At 36.3% G+C, this 22,439-nt stretch overlaps 1 pseudogene; it reads left to right on the top strand.

Annotated features, from left to right (window-relative positions):
* Window positions 1-15,129: 15,129 nt before the first annotated feature.
* Window positions 15,130-16,543, top strand: LOC141489800 (prohibitin-2-like; annotated as a pseudogene).
* The last annotated feature ends 5,896 nt before the right edge of the window (window positions 16,544-22,439 follow it).

The following is a 22,439-nucleotide window of genomic DNA, read 5'->3' as shown; positions in this document are numbered from 1 at the left end:
GAAAGGATAGGATCCTGTCCTATCAACAGCAATTAGTATATTAATATAGTAATTGAAGCTATGATCACCAAGAAGAATAGTAAAGAGAGAAAAATAAGAGAACAAAATCCTGTGGGACACCCATGATTAGAGGCTATAACTTGAATAAGAATCCAGAAAAGAAGACTCAAGAAGATAGTAGAACCAGGAGAGAGTGGGGTTTCAAAACCTATAAAGAAGATAGAATCAAGGAGATTTCCTCAGTTATTAGTATCCTTCCTTGAAATTGCTTTGTAGTTATGCTTAATAATCTTATATTTACTCATCTACATATGTATTGTATCCCAATAGACTGTAAGTCCCTTAATGACAAATATCTCACATTTGGATTTATATCCCCAGCACCTATCAGAATGTCTGCCATATAGTTGATGCTTGTTATTAATTGAGTGAATTGCATAGTAGGAAAGGAGGAAAAAGTTAGAGGGAGATGTTTATCACATTAACATTTCCTAACTTTGATTTAGGCTCTAAGAACAATTTGATAAATGCTAACTTGTTGTGTTGCCTGTTCCTAATTGAAATCTATAATTCTATTATAGAAGCAAACTATATCCCATTTTGAAAATTGATATTCAAGTTATATCTCATCTCTAAACAAATTACACACAGAATGAAAGTCCAGCCAGTGAATAGGTATTTTATAATACATGTGCCATTTCTTTAGGACAACTGGGAAACTAAATTACCAATTTATCTGATGTCTATAAAGTATGACACAATGGTTCATTTTCTAAACTGCCTTTCAACTTTCCAGATATCTGTAGAAAACTGGAAAGAAGCAATATTGCATGATGGCTAGAACATTGCTCTGTAAATAATGTTTTTTGAGAAGTCAAATCCCTATTGGTTTCTTTAAAACCTGACATTTCCTTGAAGGCAGAGACTAAATAGTGTAGTAGAATGAGTAGGAGTCTAAATCAAAGGACCTGAGTTCTAATTCTACTCCTGCAAATCACATATTTTCTCTGGACTCCAATTTCTTCATTTATTAAGTGTGGGTAGGAAATCAGTTTTCATCTCCCCAGGGTACTTTAGAGAGGCATCTTGGTATGTGGTGGTGGTTTCAAACTCAAAAAGAAATGGTGAGTGAGAAAAAGCAAAATCTTAGATTCCATTGGTCACATATTGACTCAGAAAACCACACATTAACAATATGTATGTCCTATTGTATTTTATTTTATTAAACATATCCAAATTAAATTTTATTCTGATTCAGATCATACTTGTGGGTGTTGTGAGCATCAATGCAGCCCAAAGGCACTATGTAAGATACCTCTGGTATAGAAGACAGAGAGCTACTTTAAAACCTGAAGACCTGAGTTCAAACTCAACTTTAATACATACTATCTGTAATCTTGGTTCAGTCACTTAATCTCTCTGTTCCAGACCAGTGATATCAAATTCAAATAGAAATATCTCTGCTAGATGAGTACTGACTTAGAAAACCAGAAATGAACATTATCTATGTTTTATTTTTTGCTTATATTGCTAAAGATTTCCCAATTGCATTTTAATCTGGTTTGATTACACATTCTAGAAGTGTGTACCTATGGGATGATAATTTGACACCTCTAGACTACATTTTACAGAGAAGGCATAAAATGTAAAGAGAACTTTCTCACTTGGGAGTTTGTTATTCTACTGAAATCAACATATTCCCTCCCTTTTCTTATACTAAGAGTCAGCTTGTATGGTGATAGTCACAGTACTAGCTCCTTGAAGGTAGGCACATATCAGCATATCCACCAGGGTCTAGCAAAATTTTGCACCCAGAGAAAATTTAACATTTTGTTTAGAATACTTCTGAACTGAAAAGTATAAATGATTTGTATGATCTATAAGGTATTTTCTTGCTTTAAAATTCAATTCTAAATTCTTCTCAGTTACTCCTTCATCTTTTACAGAGTGATCATATAGATGACCATTTATATAGTGATCCTCTAATACATTTGGTTTAAATTCTGGTAGGATAGATAGCAAAAGCTTCTCTGAACACAAAAAGGAAACTTGCCATGATCATGAAAAGCATGATATAATAGGTACATTACAGAAAAGCTACTTTTAGGAAAAAGTTGAAAGGAAAAGAATTATATATATGGCAATGATTAGAGGGCTTTTATGGATGTAGATAATATGTAGTTTGTTCTGGCTGAATTTTTTTGTCCCTTTTTTTGTAATGGAAATAATACATTCACTTCCTTGCCTTCAATATAATTCCCTTAGGTTTTCTAATTTTTGCCTGGGTTCAGATCTCATTGGACATCAGAATGGCTTTCATCATTTCATGCTCACATAGGAATATCTGATAAGCCACAGGAAGACTGGAGGGTGAGAACTGGCATAAGCTACTATAATAGCTTCTATTCATATTCTTCCCCTTTCCAATTCTGAAAGGAGAAATGGAGGGTGTAGATAATAATTAGCAATGATGAGTTAAAGGAGGTACAAAAATATTCATAGCAGCTCTGTGGTGGCAAAGAATTGGAAATTGAGTGAATGTCCATCTATTGGGGAATGACTGAACAATTTGTGGTATATGTACGTTATGGAATGCTATTGTTCTATTAGAAACCAGGAAGGATGGGAATTCAGAGAAGCCTGGAGGGATTTGCATGAACTGATGCTGAGCAAGATGAGCAGAACCAGAATAACAATGTACACCCTAACAGCAATATGGGAGTGATGATCAATCTTAATGGACTTGCTCATTTCATCAGTGCAACAATCAGGGACAAATTTAGGGTATATGTGATGGAAAATACCATATGTATCCAAAGAAAGAATTGTGGAGTTTAAACAAGGACTAAAGACTATTACCTTTAATTTTTTTAAAAAAAGTTATCTTATTATGTAATTTTACTATCTCTTATATTTTATTTTTTTCCTTAAGGATATAATTTCTCTCTCAACACATTCAATTTTGATCAATGTATAGCATGGAAACAATGTAAAAGACTATCAAACTGACTTCTGTGGGGGGTGAGGGGGGAAGGAAGCAAAATTAGGGGGGGGGAAATTGTAAAATTAAAAAAAAATTACAAAGTAAAAAAAAGAGTTAAAGGAAGTACATATTGATGCCCCCATAAAAACAGTCTCCTCTGGATGGACAGCTGGGATGATTAATTTAGAGGGCAATGACTGAAGTTTTATACTTCAGAATGCATAAAAGTAATTTCTAAAACATGGGGAAAATTCCAAGGTTTCCTAATTTTGGAGCACTTATTTCCACTTTGAAATTTTTTCCTTATATTTATTTATAATTATTTGCAAAAGACAAATACATCCTGTTGCCTTTGTAGGCATTTCTTTGAATTGTTTTCTGAAATAATTGACTCTAGATGGCAGCATGCAAGAACTTATTTCCAGATTAAAAAATAAAACTCAAGAGAAATAGTGTCATTTACTCTATACAGATCTAAGTGTTCCTGACTCTGATTGTTTACGATTTTGGTAAGCTTTGTAAGACTACCTAATTCACTGAGAAAAATCAAGGACCTATTTAATCTCTGGGACATATTTTGGCATCAAATTAAATGAAACTGGCATGGAGAAAACTCTATTTGCCCATAAATAAAATAAGGCTGTGTTTATGTTCACAGCTGGACCATTACAAGGACCATTCACTGGGATTCTCTAGTCTTAAGAAATTCAATCTCTAGCAACATATTAGGAAGAAAAATCTCCCTGCATGTCCTTTACTAATTTAATATGACTACAGCAGCACTCATCTGCAATCAGTGGTCTGTGTACCTATAAAGTTAGCTTATTAAAATCTAAGAGTAGTGTATAGTGGCATTTCCCATATTCCAAGAAAAAATCCCAGAGCATACATGGACAAAAAAAGGTCTATGAATAATGTGGGTTATCTGTGAATAGTGCTGCTCTACTTAGACATAGCTGAGGGAAAATTCTCTCCTTTTCCTCACTAACCTGTGAAGGATCTAGTCTTTCATAAAAACCCATCTCACCCAGAATCATAGAAGTAGTCTCCTTTTTTTCTAAGAAATCCCATGGGTGACTCTTGTAACCCTTCCTAAAAATGGTACTGTGACTGACCTAGCTAAAATACATTAGTATTTTGAAGTCATTTCCTTTCTTTTTTTTTTAATCTACCCACATGTCACTGCAGGAGAATTCTTCATCAGTTGACTCCAATCTACTGACCTCTCCCTAGTTACAACAGAGTGGGTGTTCATTTGATACTTAGTGACCTCCTGCCCTCTTTTCTCTCACAGTTCAGCTTCCCCACTCTGCCCTCACTTTCCTCTTTTCATAGTCTTAATGTTCATTTGTAATATTCTGCATCTTTGACTCATTTGTTCCTGTTATCTTAGTAGCTACCAGCTCCATGCTTTGCTGCTTCCTTTCCTCATCCTTATGACTTTCCTTCTCACAACCTTGGATTCTGAACGTCCCAGCTGTGATAGGAGGCATTTGCTTCCTGAAATCAGGCTTTAATGACACTTTCTACAAACTCCTACACTCATAAAGTTCTCTGTTTATAAATTGCCTTCCCTGTTAGAATGAAAACCTCTTGAGGACAGGGACTGTCTTGATTGTATTGTATTCTCAGTACTTAGCACAGAGCTTGTCAATACAAAGTGGCTAATAAATATGATGCACAGTGCTTGTCAATAGAAAGTGGTTAATAAATATGATAACTTTCCTGCTGCAAATATCACAGAGAAAATTTATTTAGCCATGGAGACTAGGATTACTAAAAAAATGTTATCTAATGTCAACTGGGGCTTCACTGCCATGGGACATTTTTTTTAATTCTCACTGACTGAATCACTATCATATAACCAGAGAAAATATTCAAATATTCTCTGATCTTGTAAAGCTTCCTACACCACCTCTTTTCCCACCCTTTCTGGTCAAAGACCTTGATTCCTTTCCTAATTAAGGCTATCCAGAATAAGTCCCCTTTTCTCTTCCATATTTGAACCATATAGACTTTACCTCCTATTCTTTCCTTCTTTGCTTTATTCTATGATGAAAAAGGACCTTTGTGTTTTCCTTTATTAACTCTTTTATTTATGTTATTAATCTCATTTCCTACCATATCTTTCTAGAGCTTGCCCCTCCCTCTAACATTCCCTCTTTTTCTCATCTTCTATTTCTTTACTTCCTATTACTTTGCTACATGTAATCTACAAACATTCCAATGATCCTTCTATCCTTAAAAAAATCTTCACATAGTTGTCATTCCCTTAAACTTTTGCCCCATAACTATCTATTTCATTTTAAAACCAGATTCTGTAAAGGGTCATCTATCCTCATTCCCCCCTGTCTTTTTTTGCAAGGCAATGGGGTTAAGTGACTTGCCAAAGGTCACACAGCTAGGCAATTATTAAATGTCTGAAGCTGGATTTAAACTCAGGTATTCCTGACTCCAGGGTCAGTGCTCTATCCACTGCGCCACCTAGATGCCCAATTCTCCCTCTTTTTGCATCTGCCAATTATTACTCAGTCATTTGCAAAGTTGCTGACTATACCATTTGACTAAAATTGATCTAAATTATTAATTATCTTATTTGCAAAATCCATGATTATTTCTTATTCCTTATTCTTCTTAAACTTTCTGCAGTTTATCACAGTTGACCATCCTTTCCCCTGAATATCTTCTCTTTTATTCACTTTCATCATATTGCTCTCTATTGGTCCTCCATCTTGCTATTCCATTTTAGACCTCTTTGATGGAGGTGTTATTTGCTTCCAATCATGTGACTATCCTCAAAATTCTATCTTGAACATTGCCTTCTTTCTTTTCTCTTTTATCACCCCCTTCTTTCTCTTCCCTTTTTATTTCATCCTTTATTCTTCTCTCCCTTCCTCTGTTCTTTTTTCCTTTTTTTCTACCAACTGCCTAATGGACATGTCCAGTACTATATGCACACTTTGGTCACTAAAGTCAACTTATTCAAAATAGAGATCTTATATTTTCCTTCAAAGTTAGCTATCCTGCAAATTTTTCTATTGATGATATCATTTTTCCAGGTGCTCACAACCTTGAATTCTCAACCAATAGTCATTTCTTATCACTTGCCAAAACTTTCCCACATCTATTCCATCTTTCCATACATTTGACCACTCTCCTTTTTCAGGTGCTCATCCTCTCTCACCTAGACTATTGAAATAGTCTCCTAATTGATCTTCCTGTCATCGCTATATCCCTTCTTCAGTCCATTGTTCTCATAGTTTTGAAATTAATATTAACTTTTTTGTTTTTCTTTATTTTATTTTATTTTTTATTCTCATTTTGTACAATTTTTTTTACATTAATAAAATATACTTGTTTAAGAGTAAATGAAATACCCCCTCCCCCCCATGAATATAGACTTGCTTGAGCCATAAAGTAAAGGGGAGAGAAAAAAATTAAAATAAAAAAATAGTAATAATTGTAGGTATGGCCAGGTGGCGCAATGGACAAAGCCCCAGCCCTAGAGCCACAAGCACCCGAGCCCACATCCAGCCTCGTAGACCCAGCCATGTGACATGCAAGCCACCTGATCCCCACTGCCATGTAAAAACCAAAAAGAAGAAAAACAAAGACCCAAAATAAAATAAAATAGTAATAATAGTAGGGGTGGCTGGGTGGCAGACAGAGCATTGGCCCTTGAGCCTTGAGCACCAGGGTCCAAATCCAGCCCCAGACACCCAAAGATCACCCTGCTATGTGGCCCCAGGAAGGCTACCCAGCCCCATTTGCCCTGCACCCTCCCCCAAATAATAATAATAATAAAAAATGTGCTTCAGTCTTTGTTCCAACACCAACAACTCTGTCATGGGTGGATCACATTCTTTATGGTAAGTCCTTTGCAAAAGTTGCTTCCATATTTTTCCAACATTGCCATTGCTGATCGCATCTCCCTCCTTTCTTATTTCTCCACTACCATGTTCTATATTTTCTCTCTCCTTTCACTCTGATTCTGCTGTAGAGTGGCACAGCAGACAGATCCCTGGTCCTGGGACCAAGAGGCCCTGAGCCCCCATACCACCCCTTAGGCCCAGAATCCACCTGGCCCTATGGTCCTGGACAGGCCTTCCAATCCCATCCGCTTGCAAGAAGTAAAAAAGAAAATGTGTTATATCTGACCACTCTCCCACCATGATCCGTCCTCTCCTCCATCACTCACATCCCCACCCCTTCCCCCTGCTCCCCCCTCCTTCTTACTCCAGATGTCTATACCCCATTGAGTATAAATGCTGTTTCCTCTCCTAGCCACCTCTGATGAGAGCAAAGGTTCCCTCATTTCCCCTTGCCTCGCCCCTTCCATATCATTGCAATAGCTCATTGTAATAAAGAAAAAATCTTATTATATGAAATATCTTGGCCTATTTCCCCTCTCCTTTTTTCTTTCTCCCATTACATTTCCCTTTTTTTCTATTGACTCCATTTTCACACCATATTTTATCTTTGAATTCAGATTTCTCCTGTGCTTCAACTATAAAAGCTCCCTCTACCTGCTCTATTAACTGAGAAGGTTCATATGAGTATTATCAGTGTCATTTTTCTATGCAGGAATACATGCAGTTCATCATGATCATTAAGTCCCTCATATTTCCCCCCTCTACTCCAATCTCCATGCTTCACCTGAGTCCTGTATCTGAAGATCAAACCTTCTATTCAGCTCTGGCCATTCCAAAAGGAACATTTGAAATTCCCCTGGTTCATTGAAAGTCCATTTTTTCCCCTGGAATAGGACATTCAGCCTTGCTTGGTAGTTGATTCTCGGTTGCATTCTAAGCTGTTTTGCCTTCTGGTATATTATATTCCAAGCCCTACGAGCTTCCAATGTAGCTGCTAAGTCCTGTGTGATCCTGACTGCAGCTCCACGATATTTGAACTGTGTCCTTCTGGCTGCTTGTAATATTTTCTCTTTAACTTGGGAGTTCTGGAACTTGGCTATAATATTCCTAGGGGTTGGTTTTTTGGGGATCTCTTTCGGGGGGGGGGGGATTGGTGGATTCTCTCCATTTCTGTTTTGCCCTCTGCTTCTAGAATATCAGGGCAATTTTCCTGTAGTAATTCTTTGAAAATGATGTCAAGGCTCTTTTCCTGATCATGACTTTCAGGTATTCCAATAATTTTTAAATTATCTTTTCTAAGTCTGTTTTCCATATCAGTTGTTTTTTCCATGAGATATTTCACATTTTCTTCTAATTTTTCCTTTGTTTGGTTTTGAAGTATTGATTCCTGATTTCTGGTAAATTCATCAATCTCCCTGAATTCTATTCTTTGTCTGAAGGACTTGTTCTCCTCAGAGAGTTTTCTTATCTCTTTTTCCATCTGGCCAATTTTGCTTTATTAAAGCATTCTTCTCCTCAATAACTTTTTGAACTGTTTTATCCATTTGACCTAAGCTGGTTTTTAGTATGCAATTTTCTTCAGCATATTTTTGGATTTCCTTGACTAAGCTGCTGACTTCATTTTCATATTTTTCCTGCATCTCTCTCCTTTCTTTTCCCAGTTTTTCTTCTAACTCCCTCATTTGATTTTCAAAGTCTTTTTTGATCTCTGTCATAGCCTGAGCCCAATTTCTGTTTTTCTTGGAGTCTTTAGATGCAGGAGCTTGTGCTTCCTCATCTTCAGACTGAGTATTTTGATCCTTCTTGGGCTCATATGCAAAATATTTCTCAATGGTCTTCCTCTTATTTCTCTGCTTGCTCATTTTTCCAGCTTGGGCCTGGTTTTGGGGTGCTTCCTGAGCTTTTAGGACACTCCCACAAGGGTCTCAGTGTGTGAGTCTCTGTCCTCCCTCCTGGTCTGTGAATGACCATAAGCACCCCCCCTCTGCCACAGGGCTGAGGTGGGGAGGGGCCCTGCTGTTCTATGGGGGGTGCCTAGACTGCGATCAGGTTCTAAATGTGATCAGAGCCTCAGAGTCCTGTTCCAGGGGCAGAAGACAGAGCTCAGCAGTCTCTCTTCACTCCCCTCCCTCAGCTCAATGGACTCATGCCCTGGGGGCTCCTGCTTACCAGCTCTGCCTTCTTCTGTTTCCGGATCTGGGCTGGGGAAAGACCAAGCTGCTTGCTGTGTGCCCTGAGCACTGGGCTCCACGTGCTCACTCTGGCAGAGGTTCCCCCACTGTTCCCCCACTTTTTGCCTGGTACTCCCCGGGGTGTAGCTCAGGAGACTCCCCACTGCTGTGAGCTGGGGCTCCCAGCACCCTGGGGCTGCCTCCGGGAGGCTGAAGTTCTTTCGCTCTGGCAGCCACCCCTCCGGTGGGCCGCCCCTCTGACCCCGGGGAGCAGAGCCTTTCTGCTCTTTTCCAGGTTACCTTGAGTAGGAGAACTGCCTCTCTGGGTCCCTTTTTTGGTTTCTGTCTCTCGAAAGTTTAGTTAGAGTCCTTAGTTTAGAAGTTTTATCAGAGAGTGCCTAAGACTCGATCCTTTCTTGTTGCCATCTTGGCTCCACCCCCCCAAATTAATATTAAATTAAATTAAATTAAAACACAAATCTGACCAGCATTTCTCTACTCAAAAATCTTTCATGACTTCCCATGGCCACTAAAATAAAATACATAATCTTTAACAAATATTTTAAAACCCTCCACAGTATGAGTCCCAACAATCTTTCTAATATTGTTTCATCTTATTCACCTTTAATGAGAAAATCAAATTATCAGTATCAAAAATGAAAAAAGATAAATTCATAACCAATGAAGAAATAAATTAAAAATTATTATGAACTCACAAAATTATATGCCAGTTTAAAAGTCAATAATCAAAATAAAATGGGTGAAGTTACAAAAAATGATCTGATTAACAGAAAAAGAAATAAATTGCTCAAATAACCCAGTCTTAGAAAAAAGAAATCCAAAAAGTCCCAAATGATCACTCAAAAGAAAGTATGCAATACTGGGTAGATTTACAAGTGAATTCTATCAAACATTTAAAGAATCCTTATTTCCAATACCACCCAAATTTCTTCTATAATACAAATATGTTAGAGTAAAAATAAAGAAATATAGTCTAATATCCCTAATAAATATTGATGCAAAATTTGTAAGTAAAATTTTAGCAAGAAGACTACATCAACATATCATAAGACTGACTACCAGACTGGTTTTATACCAATATTCAAAGTTTATTCAATATTAGGAAAATTATAAAAATAATGGACCATATCATTAAAAATAAAAAAATTATATATATAAATATGTATGCATTTGTCAAGTTATGACACCCATTCCTGCTTTAAAAGAAGCACTAGAAGGAAATTCCTTATCATAATAAGTAGGATCTAAAACCAAGAGCATTATTTATAATTGCAATAAACTAGAACCTCTTCCAAAACGATCAAGAGTAAAAATAATATTTCATTATTATGAATATTATTTAATATAGTGCCAGAATCAGTAGATATACCAATTAGACAAGAAAAAGGAAAAAAAGGGAATATAAACATTGGCAAAGAGGAGATAAAATTATATTTTTTTGCAAATGATATGACAGTTTACTTTGTGAACCCTAGAGAGTCACCTCAAAAAACTAATTGAAACAATTAACAACTTCAGTAAAGTTGCAGGATATAAAATAAACCCTCATAAATATTCAGCATGTCTGTATATATACAAAAAAATTCCTCAGGGAGAGAGACACAAAAGAGAAATTGAACTTGAATATCTATAGCCAACATAAAATACTTGGGAATCTTCCTGCCAACACACACACACAAGAATAAACTACAAAACTCTCTTTATTCAAATAAATATATTTATATAAAGAAATAGTAATTTCTCATTAGTAGATAGAATCAATATGATGAAAATTAAAATACTAGATTAATTTACTCATAAGATTACTTTTTAGAGACAGAAATAAATAATAACAAAATTCATCTAGAAGAACAAAAGATAAAAAAACTCAAAGGATTTGATGAAAAAAAGTGGGAAGGAGATCTAGTATGATCAGAACTTAAACTATCCTACACAATAGTGGGTGCACAATATAGAGAAGCAATTGAGTTTAGTAGTTTAGTGCTTAATAAATTCAAATAGACATCTTAAACTCATTACATTTAAAACAGAACACATTATCTTCCCTTCTGAATTCTCACCTATCTACTTTCCTTATTAATGAAGAGGGTAATACAATCCTTCCAGTCTCTCAGGCTCATAATCTAGGAGTCATCCTGTACTCCTTACTATCTCATATAAATCATTAGCATTTCTAGTATTACCAACAAAGACTAGCAAGAAGAGACAATGTAAAATATTTGAGAATCTACCTGCTTAATACAGACCCAGGAACTATATGAAAACAACAATAAAATACTTTTTATATAAATAAAATAAATTACAAATTATTGGAGAAATATTGATTGCTAATGGATAGGCTGAATCAATGTAATAAAAATGATAATTCTACTTATATTCATTTACTCATTCAGTGCCATAACAAACGACCAAAAATTATTTTATTGAGCTAAAAATAAGAACACCATTCATCTAAGTTACAAAGGGTCAAAAATATCACAGGATCAATTAAAAAAGTGAAGGGAGCTGACCTAGCCATCCCAGATATCAAATTGTATTACCAAGTGAATCATCAAAATAAATCTTGTACTAGCTAAAAAATAGAGTTGTGCCATCATTCCTGATTATTGAACCCCCTCGGTCCATCCTGACCCAGAGAGGTGGCACTGCGCTACCCAACAGGATAGGAGATAGAGAAGAAAATAGCCAAAGTCCCTTGCTCATTATTATCAACTCAGGCAGGGTTTAAGTCAAAAAGGAGTTGAGTCTCATTAAGGAGGTATCTAGAAATGTGGATTAGGCACCACATTACATTGCAGTAAATGACCATAGTAATCTAGTATTTGATAAACCCAAAGTCCTAACTTTTTGGAACAGGAGCTTACTATTTGACAAAAATTGCTTATAAAAAACTGGAAAACAATTTGGCAGAAATTAATTATAGACCAATAATCTCACACTGTATATCAAGATAAAATCAAAATGGAAAATTTTATCTGTCAGACATGTGGATGAGGAGAGAATTTATGAATTTATTTATTTTCTCATACACATACAGGGATATACACTGAGAACTGAGTCTAATTTCTCAATTGATAAATGGTCAAAAATATGAATAATTTTCAGATGAAGGAATTAAGGCATTTGATAACAATTTTTTCTAAATAACTATTAATTAGAGAAATGCAATTTACAACTCTAAAGTACCAACTTACATATATCAGACTGGCTAATATGATAGAAAGTATTGAAGGGGATATGGGAAAATTGTGACACTAATGAACGGTCAGAGTTGTGAAATGATTCAATCATTTTGGAGAGCGGTTTGAAAGTATGCCCAAATGGCTATAAAACTGTCTATATATTTTTACTCTTCAATGCCACTACTTTGAAGTGTAACCCAAAGAGATTAAAAAGAAGGAAAAGGACATATATGTACAAAATATTTATAACAGTTCTTTTTGTAGGGACAAAGAATTGAAAACTGAGGAGTTTGCCCATAAATTAGGGAATGGCTGAATAGGCTGTGATACATGATTGTGATGGAATATTATTGTGCCATAAGAAATAATGAGCAAAATAATTTCAGAAAAAAGTTGCAAAACTTGCATGAATGATGCAAAGTGAATTGAACAGAACCAGAATGATATTGTACAGAATAACAGCAATATTGCATGATGATCAACTATGAATGACTTAGGTGTTCTCAGCAATAAAATGATCCAGAATAATTCCAAATGATGAAAAATCCCTATCCACCTCCAGAGAAAGAACTGAGTAAGTCTGAATGAAGATTGAAGCATTTTTTTCCACTTTATTTTTCTTGTTTTTTTTTTTAACATGGCTAGTAAGGAAATATATTAGCAATAATTTTACATGTAAAATTGATATCACATTCCTTGCCTTCTCAATGTGTTGAAGAGGGAGAGAATTCAGAATTCAAATTAAAAAAATAATATTAATATAAAGAAATAATAATGAAAACAACAAAATTAATATCTATGTGTTATACAGAGAATTTTCTCAAATAAAAACATGTGCATTCATTATAAACTTATTTTAAGAAGTGTTCATCATTTTGTGTTCTGTCATAGGCAGCTGCCTATCTTTCTTGGACCTAATTGCACACAGCTGTTTTTTTCTTTTTTTGTCTGAACTTATGATCAACCCATGTAAAGATTGTTAGTTTTATCATATAAACATTTTTTAAAATTGTCATTACTTTTACTCATTCAGACTAGAAGGCATTGCTGTACTGAAAAACAACTACTACTACTAAAATTCTCATTTCATATTAAGGAAATAGAGGCTGCAATATCTTAAGTGACTTGCTTTGAACGCAATTTTTTCTAACTACAGTTCCAGATCTCTAACCACTTTGACAATTAGTTGCCTGCTACTACAAATATTTGCAGTACTTACTTCACAAGAGTTTTTGCCAAAATAGGGACCGCTAGGTGGTGCAGTGGATAAAGCACCCGCCCTGGAGTCAGGAGTACCTGGGTTCAAATCCGGTCTCAGACACTTAATAATTACCTAGCTGTGTGGCCTTGAGCAAGCCACTTAACCCCATTGCCTAGCAAAAACCTAAAAAAAAAGTTTTTGTCAGAATCAAATGAGATAAAGTATAGAAAATGCTTTATAAATCTTACAGAACCTTAGGACAGTCCTTTCAGTTCATCTCTACAAAAAGCCATTTCCACTCCAGCATCATCTGCATATCACATTCCAAATCACATCCTGCCCTTCCAACTCCCTATTATATGTTTTCTTCCCCATTAGAATGAATACTCCTTGAAGGTTTAATTGTATTTGAATCTTTATTGTTTGGTACAATGCCTGGAGCTTTATCTATGTATGTATCTGTATCATCTATTTTCTCTAAATGATAGCTAGCAATTATCTAGTGCTTTAAGTTTACAAAGTTCTTTGTAAATGTTACCTCATTTTTTTTTTTAAATTGGGAGGTAGGAGTGATTATTATCCCTAATTTGCAGATGACAAAACAGGCAGGCAAAGTTAAATGATTAGCCCAGGGTGAAACAATAGCAAGAATCCAAAAGCAGATTTTAACTCAAAGGCCTACTGACTCCAGAGTGCTGCTAACTATTCTATCCACCTGGGCATCTTTTAGAGTCTATCAATGTCCATGGCCCTGCCATTAGAAATGGTTTCATATGTTAATGCATAGATGAAGGAATAGGTAGAAAGACAAAATATGAACACTTGAAGAGATCAAAGCAGTAGAGAAAATGTTATCAAATATGTGGTTAAGATGACAAAATATCCTCTGTGAACATATATCAAATACAAAGGTTAGTCAAAAAAAGAGAACTCTTAATTTTTATCTTTTTGGTTGGTTGGGTTGGCAGCTATCAGCCATCTGTGACCCAGAGCAAAAATTTTACTGAAGTAACTGAATTTCCCACCTCTATCCCTGAAATTATTGAGATTTGACAGATGGAAACAAAACAGCAGTTGTTCATACTAAATATGATCCATGTGAGTATATAGAGTGAGGTTCCTCATTACAGAAAGCCCATGACCTTTTTGTATTTGCAAATGATAGAAGGAAGTATGAGGTGAATCTGCATCATTAGAGACTATGAACTAAATTAAAGATGCTGAGAAAAATCATTGTAAGAAAGTGCTAACCTTGAGGAATAACAGGCTGTACATATGCCAGAACTGAAAAATCTGCTCACCACTGTCATTTATGATTATTGAAATCACTTTGGTCCATCCCAATCCACAGAGGTGGTAATCACCTATGTATAAAGATATATATATATACACATATATGTGTATATACATTCATAAATTTAACTATCTAATTTCCTATCTATATAATCTACAAGTATATATCTATCTCCCCCATGTATTTTGTATTTATTTGGATTTCATCATCTATCTATCAGCATATTTGCATGAACCTATCATCTATCTATCAATCTATCTACCTACCTGTCTGTCTGTCTAGCTACATCTTGTACAAATAACTGTAAATAAACAATGAACTGAGCCTAGAATATTAAATGAAGACAATAATAGCACTTGGTTCACAAGGTTTTATGAGTCTCATAAGGTAATATTTGGATGGTGCATGGCAAACTTAAAGTACTTTCTAATTCCCAACTATTATTAGCTATCAGTTTCTTCAGTGTGTCTTTTCATATAAATCTTACCATTTCCTTTCAATTCTTCATCCTCATCATTATATATGGCACATTCTATATGACACCTCTATGTACTATATTTTGTTTATTCCTCTCAATTTATTCCTAGATTTTTGTTGAACAATGTTATTAGTAACATTTTTAAAACAAATTTTTGCTTTCTCCTGGGAGGAGCCAGGCTGGTGGCGGAGCTTCGTGCCAGAGGCGCGGATCCCGGGGGAGGCAGCACCGGCCGGGGCCAGGGCCAGGGCCCGGCCGGGGACTGCAGGAGGGCAAGGGGAGAAGCGGTCGGCTGCCCCGGCCTCGTGCCCCGCCGCGGCGTCAGGGAGCGGACATGAAGGACCTTCGCAGGGCGGCTGCCCGCCGGGCTCCGCGGCATGGGCACGGCGCTGAAGCCAGAGTCCGTGTTCATGGTGGAAGGTGGGCAAATAGCCATTTTCTTTAACCGAATCGGGGGCGTGCAGCAGGACACCATCCTCGCAGAAGGACTGCACTTCAGGATCCCCTGGTTCCAGTACCCCATCATCTATGACATTCGTGCCCGGCCCCGCAAGATATCTTCTCCCACAGGTTCCAAAGACCTTCAGATGGTGAACATTTCCCGACACAATGCCCTGGAGCTGCCCAGCATGTAGCAGCGCCTCGGGCTGGATTATTAGGAGCGGGCGCTGCCCTCTATTGTCAATGAGGTGCGCAAGAGCGTTGTGGCCAAGTCCAAGGCCTCCCAGCTCATCACCCAGAGGGCCCAGGTGTCCTTGTGGATCCGTCGGGAGCTGACGCAGCGGGCCAAGGACTTCAGCCTCATTCCGGGTGACGTAGCCATCACTGAACTGAGTTTCAGCAGAGTACACAGCCCCCGTGGAGGCCAAGCAAGTAGCCCAACAGGAGGCCCAGAGGGCTCAGTTTCTGGTAGAAAAGGCAAAACAGGAGCAGCGGCAGAAGATTGTGCAAGCTGAGGGGGATGCTGAGGCTGCCAAGATGCTTGGAGAAGCTCTGAGCAAGAACCCTGGCTGGCTACATTAAGCTTCGAAAGATTCGAGCTGCCCAGAACATCTCCAAAACCATCGCCACATCTCAGAACCGAATCTATCTCACTGCTGACAACCTTGTACTGAACTTGCAGGATGAAAGCTTCACTCGGGGAAGTGACAGCCTCATCAAGGGCAAGAAGTAGAGACCTCACCTTGAACTCAAAGAGAAAGCTGATCTCTTCCTCCCTGAGTTAGTCTTGGATGAGCCGGCAGATGGGTCCACCTCCTTCACCCCACCATCATGTGATTTTCCTCTACCACCTCCCCAACTCGTTGGATAAATGAAGATTGACAAATGTTCTTTCCCTAATCCCCCCCTCCCCATGTTTTGCTGGGGGTCTGGTGTATAAGGACTGTGTGATTTCTCAGTGATTTCCTTTAGAGCTGGTTTCCCTCCAAGACTGGGAGGAGACCGCAGCTATCCCAGGAATTCTCAATGAATTTTTATTAATTAAGTGGAATCCATCACAGTTTTGGAGCTTCTTGGCTTATCTTTCCACCAATAAAAGCTCAGAACTGGAAAAAAAAAACAAAAAAACCATAAATTTTTTACTTGCTACCAATAACCTCTGTGAGTTTTAGATCCAGTAGAGTGATGTCTGAGTCAAATCGTATAAATATTTTAGTACTTTTTTGCGTAATTCCAAATTTTTCTCCCCAGAATGGTTGAATCAGTTCATATTTTCATCAAAAGTAAATTAATATACCAATCTTACTTTATCCCCTTCAACAATAAATTATCCCATGATTTAGACTCTTAGCCTGCATGATAGGTGGGACATGATAGATTTATTTTTTGCCTTTTTCTGATGATTAGTGGATTTAATCATTTTAAGTGGTTATTGATAGTATACATTTCATCCTTTGAAAACTGTTCCCTCTACAAAATGATATTCTGATACCTCTTTATGGCATAGAAGTGATGTTCAGTTCCCAAAGGCTGTTAGAAAATATATTATCTAGCAGGTTCTATCATTTAGGAAAGGTTTCAAATATGGTTCAAAAAGACAATGTTTGCTTTCTGAGAATCATGCCAGCTAAGTACAGAAAAAGTCATCAGTTACTTAGTCATGTAATCAAAGGAAGGAGAATTGGTTATGGCAAGCCATATATTGAAGGGGCTTATGTAGCCAATTTTTATTTCTTTTATGGTTGCAGAGTTGTATAAAAAGTAATGTATGTTGTTAAGAATTATACAGAGAGTATCAATTATATTGAGTTGTTGACATTCTAAATGTGAAATATTAGTAGAGAAAACAGAATTGCATTAATTTGGATATTTTCCGTTGCAGCTAAATGGAAGAATGCATCACATGTTCATTTTAAAGAGTCAAATAAAAGAATTAGTAAATTTGTTTTTTTTTTCAATTCATCCAGAAGCAACAAGGAACTTTATTTTATGGGACATTTGTCATAACATATTATAGAATTTACTTTAAGTATTTCCAAAAAAATACTCATGAAAATAATTGCCTCTCATGCACAAACTTCTATGGAGGGAGCATAAAAAAGTAGGAGATTTGGGCGGCTAGGTGGTACAGTGGATAGAGCACCGGCCTTGGAGTCAGGAGTACCTGGGTTCAAATCTGACCTTAGACACTTAATAATTACCTAGCCGTGTGGCCTTGGGCAAGCCACTTAACCCCATTGCCTAGCAAAAATCTAAAAAAAAAAAGTAGGAGGTTTGATGAAAAACTTAATTAAAAAACCTCTGAATAAATGAACATATACCTTGATTATTGGTGATTTCAAAGCAAAGTTGGGCATAGAGTAGAATGGCAAAGGGAAGAATCAAGAGATGTCCAAAGCTTTTTCAAATATACAGAATTCTCATGCCCACTTTATAGTGAATGTTTTCTTCAAGAAAAGACTCAAGAGGTGTTGGTCATGATAATGATTAAATAACATTTACAGAAAATAAAATTGATTATATTTCAAAAGTCAGGAAATTACTCACTCCTAGTGTGGGAATCATTCCTGAATCATTGATAATATAGACAGATCTCTGACTTGTTAAAACAAAGATCAGAAATTATGTAAACTTAGAATGAAAAGGAGAAAAAGTCATGGCATATAATTAAAGCAACTCTATTTAAGCTATTGGCAAAAGAAGGGGGTGGGAAATGAATGAAAGGATAGATTTTGATACCTACTATTTCCTAAAGAATTATTTTGTTTATAGATGTGTCTAACTTTTCATGACTCCATTTGGGGTTTTCTTGGGAAAGATATTGCCATTCCCTTCTCCAGTTCATTTTACAGATAAGGAAAGTGAGGAAACATGGTTAAGTGACTTTCCCTGGGTCACATAGTGTCTGGAGCCAGATTTGAACTCAAGAAATTGAATCTTTCTGACTCCAGGCCCAGCACTCTATCCATTGTGCCACCTAGATAGATGCCTATAAAGAAGCATAAATGGATGCAAATCAATTACCAAGACAAGGAGACTAATAAGCTAGAAACATCTCTGGTTAATATTTAATCTTCTTCTAATTGATACCAAAGGTTCAGCCCAAGGTGATACTGAATAAGGATCATATTTAAATTCCTATGGAAGATAATTGAAGATTGTGAGCATTATTAATAAAACTTAAAAGTAGTGTTTAGGGAGCTTACATTCAGCTAGTCACTCAAGTTCAAAACTGATGGGTCATCCTGAATCCTTCACTTTTATTTCCTACGACCCTTGTCTAGTCAATTTAATCTCTCAGTCAATTAGCCAACAGACACATTAAACTTTTCAATATTTCAATATGATAAGTGCTGGTGATACAAAGATAAAGTGGAAATAACTTCTGTGCTCAAGAAGTTTACATTCTAACAAGGAAGGTAAAATGTACACATGTAAGTATATACAAAGTATCTGTATACAGGTAGTAATTTTTTGGAGGGTGCCCTAGCAGCTGGAGATCAGGAGAGGATTTGTATACAAGGTGGTTCTTGAACTGAATCGTGAAGTAAACCTAAGTAAATCTAAGAGTCAGAAGTGAGGAGGCAGTATGTCGAACAATGAATAGGCCAACATGACTTAAATGCAAAGAACAAGAGGGACATAGGTTTGATTATATCTTTCAACAAATTCCAGAACCTACCTATCACCAGTAGGATCATATAGGTCCTCATCAAAAATGATGAATGAACAACATGATCAAATGTAAAGTCCTTACCTCATATAAAGCAAATGCTTATTGTATAAGGATAGCGTATAAGAAAACTCCTATATTTACATTTGATCATGTTATTCACCTATCTTTCTTTTTTTCAACATTAATTTTTTTATTTTTAAATGAATAACACTTTGTTTTTTTAATTCTCATTTCGTACAATTTTTTTACATTAATAAAATATTCTTGTTTAAGAGTAAACATAATACCCCTCCCCCCATGAATATAGACTTGCTTGGGCAATAAAGTAAAGGGGAGAGAAAAAAATTAAAATAAAAAATAATAGTAATAATTGTAGGTATGGCCATCACCTATCTTTCTTGATGAGGATCTATTTGATCCTATTAGGATAGGTAGGTCTGGAATTTGTTGAAAGATATAATCAAACCTTTGCTTGATTGATTCTTTGAAACCTGTGTGGACTATGGATTGGGTGAATATAGGCTTGAGGCAGAGAAACAAATCAGGAAGCTATTGTAATAGTCCAGCCTGAGAAGAAGTGACAAAGCCTGGACAGAAAGGGACATAATCCAATGTAAAATTTGAAACAAGATTTGGCAAATGGCTAGATCTGTCTATATTATCAGTGATTCAGGAATGACTCCCACATTCGGAGTGAATAATTTCCTGACTTGAAATATAATCAATTTTATTTTCTGTAAATATTATTTAATCATTATTATGGCCAACACCTCATGAGGCTTTTCTTGAAGAAAGCATATAAGTGAGAGTTAGGAGTTGAGGATGATTTTAAAGTTATAAATATGAGTGACAAGAAGGGGCTTAAATATTTTGCCCAATGGGGTCAGATAGGTAGCAAGCATCAGAAATGGGATTTGAACCCACATCTTAAACTCCCAAACTAGTGCTCTTTCCACTGCACTATTTAGTATTCAATGGTCACTTGAGAATGACTATTTTCTCATATTTATTTGTTGCATAGATATATTGATCCAGAAAAGATGATTTTTTCTTTATAAATTAAAATATTCCTGGATAATTATGTTTACTCTGTGATTCAATAGGTCTTTGAATACACAGCTCATAATATGCTAGAACATGACAGAGAATCATTCTGCCACATGAATATATATTTACACTGACCATATCAGGTCTGAAAGACTGGCTTCCTTTTGTTATGCTTCCATATTCTTACCAGGTTAGGTCTGCTCAATAGGTTCATCTTGGAAGAACAAATAGTTACAATAGCTGGTTAAGGAAATCAGGGTTAAGTAGTGATCATAAATGGTATTTAACACTTGTAAACAGGGAAATCGAAGGCAGGATCAATGAGAGAAAAGAGATATGACAGATCAGAGCTGTAAGGTCACTGTGAGAAAAAGATAAAAGAAGTTGAGTGAGGCAGAGTTTAGGCTACGTGGAGGTAAAATCACTACTTTGCTGGAGTTCTTTGTTGATGTAAAGAATTTTTTTTTCAATTGGAGCACATACACCACCTATTGGTTCTTCAGTACCTGGCGACTGACCTTCTGTAGCTGCTATTAATGACTGTTAAAATATTTTTATAATACTTTAAGGTTCACAGATACTTAATATATTATCTCTTATTTCCTCACAACAATCTTGAAAGATTGGTATTATTATCCCCCCCCCGTTTTATAGATAAAGAAACTGAGGCTAAAAAAGGTTTGCCCAAGATTGCACAGCAAGTATGAATCCTACTGGTGATGAGGATATGAACTCAGGTCTTCCTGATCCAGAACCAGTAGTATAATTCATTATTGTCAAACTGCCTCTGTTCTTATAGTTAATATGTATCCGGGGAAGTATTTGAACCAAGGTCTTTCTGTCTCCTAGGCTTATATCCTTTATCAATGGGAACATTCTACTTCAACCTAGTTAAACAATTGCCTGTATTTACAAAGTACTACTTTAAAGATGGGTATTGTGAGCTTCAAAGAGGTGAATATAGTAGTGGTAGTGATTGAAGAAGTGGTCAGAGTACCAGAAGACAAATGATCTGCTTCCTAGTCTAATACACTTTCTTCAAGCCAATGCTACTATTTAAATAACATGAAATTTGGAAATTTTAGGCACAGTTTGGTGGGATAAACATTTTTGGTTAAGGAGGACATATTCAGTGATCTCTAAGTCATACATTTTGCCTACTTCAATCTATGGCAGTCTATTACCCCCTGTGGAACAGCCATTCCCACCTACTTCAGAGGCAGAATTATAACTGGAATAGTGCCATTAGAACTTTGTAGCAAGGTTACTATATAACAGACTAGAAAATTCAGAGGGTGCTAATAGCATCAGATGAGGGTTGTTTTCCTCTTAGGGTATTCCTTCTTTCTTGCTCCTGCCACCATCCCCTACCCTAAGAGATGAAGATAAGTAGAAGACTCACTTTTCAATGAAGATGGCTTTAAATACTTGAAGAAAAAATTCATAGTGTACTGAAACAGTCATACCCAGTTAAGCCTTCATACTTCAATAGCATAGAAATCTTGAAGTTTTTCATGACCTACTAGGGCCACACTTTAGTCCTCCACAACAACACAGAAACCTTATGATCTTCTGGGGTATATGCTCCCTTCTCTCACAACCTGACTAATTTTCCTTCATCTCATAGCAGAGAAACCTCAGAAAAGACAAATTGTGACTACCTTTCAAATTCCAAGGAAAGTACAAAAATTGCTAGTACTATATTTTCCAAGTGGAATCTTTCTTGTGCTTTGAAATTCTCCTTGCATTAGTTGTACCAGTCACTCATTCTCCCCTTTGCCTAGGTGGTGGTCTCCACTAAAGCCATGAGAAATAAAAGGGACAAGATTTTCTTCACCACAGATTTATCTATATGATTATGATTTAAATATTCTCTGAGAAATCCAGGGGAAAAATCAAAGTGAAAGTATTAAATTAAAACAAAACTTCAACCAAATGGTTTATTCAGTTTTAGTACATGACTTTTTAGAGAAGATGAGAGCAGACAAAATCATTAGAAGAAGAAGCAGAAGGAAAGTCCTAATAATCTAAGGGGATCATTAGGAAAATTTAAAGATTTCTGGGAGGAAGGGA

Source organism: Macrotis lagotis, chromosome 5 (genome assembly GCF_037893015.1).
Source record: "Macrotis lagotis isolate mMagLag1 chromosome 5, bilby.v1.9.chrom.fasta, whole genome shotgun sequence".
NCBI classification, from domain to species: domain Eukaryota; kingdom Metazoa; phylum Chordata; class Mammalia; order Peramelemorphia; family Peramelidae; genus Macrotis; species Macrotis lagotis.
The sequence above is the reverse complement of the archived record's forward strand: the minus strand, read 5'-3'. Positions and strand labels throughout refer to the sequence as shown.